Source organism: Populus euphratica, unplaced genomic scaffold (genome assembly GCF_000495115.2).
Source record: "Populus euphratica unplaced genomic scaffold, PopEup_1.0 scaffold80.1, whole genome shotgun sequence".
In the NCBI taxonomy this organism is placed as follows: Eukaryota; Viridiplantae; Streptophyta; class Magnoliopsida; order Malpighiales; family Salicaceae; genus Populus; species Populus euphratica.
In genome coordinates, this window is record NW_011499960.1 from 234981 (window position 1) to 241723 (window position 6743).

A 6743-nucleotide genomic window follows, 5' to 3' on the forward strand; every position below is an offset into this window, starting at 1 on the left:
TAAATATTATCATAAATAAAATTAGAATTACGATTAAATTTTATAAACTTCTTATAATTTATATAATATTATTAAATAATATTAAATATTAATTTTTTAAATAAAATATAATTAAAAGATTAATTTTTTTTACTAAGTCGGGCACATCCAAAACATTTATGTTTCAGCCAGACCGATCCGGCAATAAACATTTGAGACGTTATCTATTATTTACTGTTCACTTCAAAATTGTACAGAATGAATTAATTTATCATGTACAGACAATACAAAGACAAAAATAGATTAATGTTGCTTACGAGTAACCTATGTTTAAAACATAAATTACAGTGGATTCATACAGTAAATAGTAAATAGGGTTTTATATTTTATCAAACATCTTATTTATGTGATTTTTTTAGAAAATAAAAACAACCACATAAATAAACACTTTCTAAGTTAGGAAAAACAAAGCAAAAACCTTAAATAAAATAAAATGAATACCATTCCAGAAAAAGTTGAAAAAATATTAAATGATAAATAATTTTTTTAAATAAAAACTTGAAATTTGCGAACTGATGTGATGATTAAAAGCTTACACACCTTGTAGATGGTAATTAAGAAGGTTGGATTAGTATCTTAATTCAAATTCAAGGGATTTTTAAGAAAATATATTTTGAATGATATGTAATTAAAAGACTTACTGACAAAATTCAGTAATATGGACTGTTGTTAATTGTTGAGTTTTTCTTAACATTTATAGCAATAATCTATATGTGTGTATTATTACTAGGAAACTTTTATGATGCTGAATGATAATCATTGGATATTTAAGAGTTATGGATTGAAAAAAGTGAAAAAAAATCATATATGATCTAATAAATAAATAAATTCTTTTTATTAATTTTTTTCTTTTATTTTTCTTTTTTCATATCTCTTATATATAGGTGAAAACTATAATTTTTTTTTTTTATGATTGTTATAGTCAACTATCTTAAATAGATTCAAAAATATTATACTCTTAACGCCGTGAAAGATAACTAAATTAATTAAGTTTTGAGTTTGCTTTTTAATAATTATGGATTTAAATTCTCTCGGAACTATTAAAAATTTATATAGTTGTTAATTTCAGGATCCATTGTATTAGTTGAGATACGCATAAATTGACCCAAACACCAACATTGATAAAAAAAAAAAATACCTCTAATGTATCATATTTATGATCCCTCCATCGAATCTGAAAAGTTCACATATGCTAATTTTGATTGACATTTTCTAATTAGTTTTATTGTTTAAAAAAATTAAATTTTTTTTTATTAGTTTTCAAGTTTCCATTTCTTATAATGGAAGAAATTGCTTAAAAATAATTATTAAGAATAATACAACAGATCAGACCTTAGTTTTACTTTTTAATAGTAATGAGTTTGAGTTTCCCGAAATCGTTAGAGATTTATATGATTGTTAACTTTAAGATTCGTAAAATTAATTAATATGTCTCAAAGTTAGTCCAAACATTTATATTAATAAAAAAATTATTAAAAAATATATTACATTTATGGACATTTGAAAAGTTAAAATGGCTGATAAATATCAAGAGCATGGTATTTTATTTTCAATTTATTTATGTGAAATTCTTATCTAATATTTCATTTTATTTCGAGACAAATTTATTACACAGCGAGATGTTACCTAGTTGTTAATTAATTTTACTAGAAAAAATTATTAAATTAATGTTTTTTATATTTTTAATGTAATGAAGTTAAAAATTAAAAAGAATCTTAAAAAAAAATATTTTTATATATTTTTATAAAAGCAGATTGCACCGTGTTATGAAACATATTTGAAAAACAAGTTTGTTTTTGTGTTTCAAACAAAATTAATAATCTAATATGGGATTCAATTGACAAGATTAATAATATTAGGATTAAATTGATAGATTGAGGATAATAAAGAAACGATTGTAGAATGAGGGGATTCCATGCAAGGACTGGGAAGATTATTAATTCATCATTGGATGGACAAGCGCAACATGTTCAATCCCAGTCGAGAATATTACCGACCATAAAAGAAAAAAAGAGAAATAAGATAAGTATGGTTCTAAAGAGATTAAATCTTGAGTTTGAGTATGATCGTTAATCGGTAACCAAACTGATGTAGTGTAATTAAACTACAAATATAGATTAATCACCAACCCAGGGCTTCCAATTTTTAAATTTTAAATAAAAATCTAAAAACATGAATGTTTTTCCATGAGAAATCTAAATTAATATGGATCTCTATGTTAAGATTCTAGGAGTACACTGTTATGCATTAAAATCTAATTTTACAAAATAAAACTTTATTTATAATAAAAATTAAAAGAAAATAATAAAATTTAATAAATAAAAAAATCAAATATATTGCCCGAGATAAAATATATGTGTGTGTTGTTGTGAGGAAACTTTTATGATTTTTTAATGATAAATATTTGATATTGAAGGTTATAGATTTAAAAAAGTGAAAAAAAATTATATATGATCCCATTAAAAATTATAAAAAATTATTTTTTAATGTGTGTGTCTATATATATATTTTGATAAATATTATGATTTTTTGGGTGATTGTTATAGTCAACTACCACCTTTAATAGATTTAAAAATATTGTACTCCCTGTGCACCATATTTAACTCCTTCGAATTTGAACAGTCAACAGATTCTAACTTAGATGGCCTTTTTTAATTAGTTTTAAAGTTTGAAAAGTTAAGAATTTTTTTTAAAATACAAGTTTCTACTTCTTACAAGGGAGAAAAAAAATTCAAAAATATTTTATATTTATTGAAAAATTGAGAGGTATTTTTTTTCATTTTGTTTTTTGTTTAGCCCTCAAACATTTTCATTTGTAATTTTATCTTTTCAGATTAAAAATATTTTTTTTATTTTTAATATCAACACATTTAATTATTAAACAATACTAAAAAAAATATTAAATTAATAATTTTTTAAAATAAATACATTTTTAAAACACATTATCATTAAATAGGGTCTTAATGGGGCCACCCTCTTTTCATCCAATATCTTTTTCTTTATCTCAGGATTTTGATACACATATTTTAATTGCATATATGTTATTCAGGTTTTTACTATATTGATACACATATTTATATTTAAAATAAATATCTATGTTATGTCTATTATTTATTAAATAAGATATTTAATTATTTATGCATTACTGGTAAAACTTTGGGTAATGATGTGCGTGTGTGTTGGGGTTAGATTTAAATTGGGATAAGATTTGAAATATATGTGCCGATGTAAAATACATTAATGTGGATTTGCTGCCTACGATATAGAGTTTTAATTAAGGGTGATTTCTCATAAATTTTCTATTTCTAAATATTAAAATCTTCTTTTATTGCTCGAAAAAGATGAACCTAATGTCATGGTGTAGAAGTAAAGATTTTCTTGCTTCACCATAGAATAAAAGAAATCAAAGAAAACAAATTTCCTACCGAGACTGCTGAGTAACTTGAAATTGTTATAGGATCGAAGTTGGGGTTGGAGGAGTTTGATGAGTGTATCCGAGAAGTTGATGTTAAGTCATGTTTTGTATTTGTATGCAAAATATTTTTTAATTCAAAATATATTTAAATATTATTTTAAAATTTTTTATTTTATTTTTAACATCAATACATAAAAAACCATAAAAAAATTATAAAATAAATTAATTTAATATTTTTTCAAGTAAAAAACATTTTAAAATACAAGTTAAACCACAAAACCAAATACCCTCTAAATCCGATAAAACAATTAAGTATGAAGATTTTATTGTTAGATCAGTTGTTAAGTGAAAGTGAATAATTCCTTCAGTGAATATTATTTGAGCTTGAAACTTGTTTATACACTATATTATGCTAGGATCAAATTTTTATTAATTAGAATGAAAATTATTAAATTTAAATTTAAGATTACTTGATCAATAAAGTTTTAATATTATTTTAAAAATTATTTTAATTTAAAATTTTAATTTATTAGATGAAATCTTAAGAATTATTTTATATTACTCTAATGTTTTCAAGATTACCAGGTGTGGATTTGTAAATAATTTGCAGTAAAATTTAATTTTTTTTATATTGTTTATGTTTTGGGTAATTCTTTTAAGGTTTTATTTATAACGAGTAATGATGGTTGTGATGGTATAAATGTTGTTAGTGTTTTTTATTTTAATTAACAATTTAAATTAATTGTCATTTCTTCTTGTATAGTGAATGGCACCTATGTTATTGTTAAATATATTGTTTTACATAAATTTGGGGTGAAATATATTATAAGAATTTTTTTATACATTATTTTTATACTTAGTTACAATGATTGCTAAGTTACTTAAAATTATTATTATATAGAAGTTGGGGGTGGAAGTGTTTGACAAGAGTGAATTTAAGTATATGATATTAAATGTTTGGTAATACATGTAATATATTTTTTAAGAATTGTTTTAATTAAAAATATATTTAAATAATAGTTTTTATATTTTAATATCAACATATTAAAACCATAAAAAAATATGAATATTATTGTTAAATATGTAGTTTTTACATAAATTGGGGTGAAATATATTATAAGAAATTACTTTTTGCCTGTTTGTTTTGCCTGCATTTAGTGAATATTTTGTAAATATGGGATTTGAGGAAGATTTTTGAAAAAGTTGTCAAGCATTTAGGATGAATTATACAGGTTTTGCTTATTCTCTTTTCAAGAAAAAAAAAAGTGGGAAAATATTCTTTTCATAAAAAAACTCATTAACATTAAGATCAACTATTTTAATAGCAAAAATTAATATCAGCTGATAGTTTTCTCTTGCCTTAATCAAAATCTAACAACTCCTCTTATCTCTCTAAATACGAGATTTAAAAGTAAAAAAAATAAACTATGAGAACAAAAGTAAATTTATAAAACTAAAAGGATTGAAAGCATTCGATAGAAAACTATATGAACCAAACTTAACTCCATCAACTTTCAGTCTTGTCCTTTCTTTTTTAATGATTTAGAAGCAATGAGTCATCAATTTTCATAACCAAAAAATTATTTTAATCTATAATGAATTGTAAGAGTTTGCATGACATCACAATGCTTAGCCTTTTTATAATTTTCAAGGGAATCTTTGAACCAATTATATCTAATTTGTTTTGCACATGATGCATAGTGATTGTGTACCATATATGCTTTCTTGGTTGCTCCATCAACATTCAAGCTAATCCATAACAAGTTATTTATAAAATCTAGAAACATTGTTTCAAAAAATGTGAATTAGTAGAGAATACCACATCATATAAATAGGAATGAAAAACCCTACCTTTTTTGCATATAAAAATGAAATGGTGACCTCATAGACTTTTAAAAATCTTTTTTCTTTATTCACTTTATGTTATTTGCATTAAGGTATATAAGTACATGTATATCATATGATTACTGAAACTGACTAAAGGTTTGAGTTCTGTATTAACTCATAAATTATTGGGTTAATTTAATTTAATTATGAAATAATGTTGTTTTGGATATTTTTTTAAAAAAAAACTAAAATTACATCATTTTGGATAAAAACAATTTAAAAAAATTCTTTAGAATTGACATGAGCTAGTAAATCTAATTACAAATTGACTTGCTAGGTTACTTGAGTTTGACTAGAGTAATGTTTAAAAGTTTGATTAGAGTAATGTTTAAAAAAGTTTTAAAGGAATGCCTTATAAGGCTAAGCTCTGAATTGACATATCATCAAATTGACCTCTTAGGCTAGGTTTATTGTATTCGAGAATAATATAAATCATATTTTTAGATTGTATATAATAACTTAAATGTTTGAACCTTGTTAATCAAGTGATCATAAGTTTACATTTTGATATTTCATTTACCAACTTAAATGTTTGGATTAAGAACATAATTTAAGATATTAACAATGGAATATCCATGAGTAAAGAACGTTTGACCAAAAATTATAGACATTGTATGCAAATCTCTCTAACAAATTCTAGATCATGCACTTAATTTATACATAAACTATGCCATGCATACTATTGATTAATACTTAGAAATGTATTTTTATCAAGATTTTATATCATCATTTTGCACTTGAAGCATCAAAACTCCTTAACTAAATCCTATTTTATAATAACATATCTCATAATATAAGATACTTTTAATTTGTGATAAATGTTCATCTTAAATATAGGCCCATCACATAAATGAAAAGGATTGATTGATGAGTTTAAGTACTAAAATTGAAAGGACAAAGAGATGACCAAACTTAGAAAAGAGATGTTGGTGCAGTCTAAACCGAAACACTATTCTGTAATTGGGTCATAACTGGAGTTGTAGATCTCGGATTTATATCTATTTTATATGGATGGAAAGGTAAAACATAGACCTACAACTATCATAAGAGTCCAAGATTTAAAAAGATCGTTTTCAAGTCTAAATTATAGTAACAACAAAGAAGTCTGAATCTGTCTTGCAGCCCAGATACTGTTTAGTGTACAGCTCATATCTTGAGTTCTAGAAGTCCAAATGACCTTAATTTTTTTTAAAAAAAAAAGTTGAGACAATTTTCCAGAACTTTAATATGGAGGTCTATTCAAATTTTGATGTTATCAATGACATTTTATTTGGACAAGAAGAGGAGGATTGTCACCAAGTCAAGATGTGGCTACCCACTCATAAATTAGTCATCAAATTAATAGTTCCTAATTTTGGCCTATAAAAGGAGCCATTTATCATGCATTTAGGCATCTCGAATT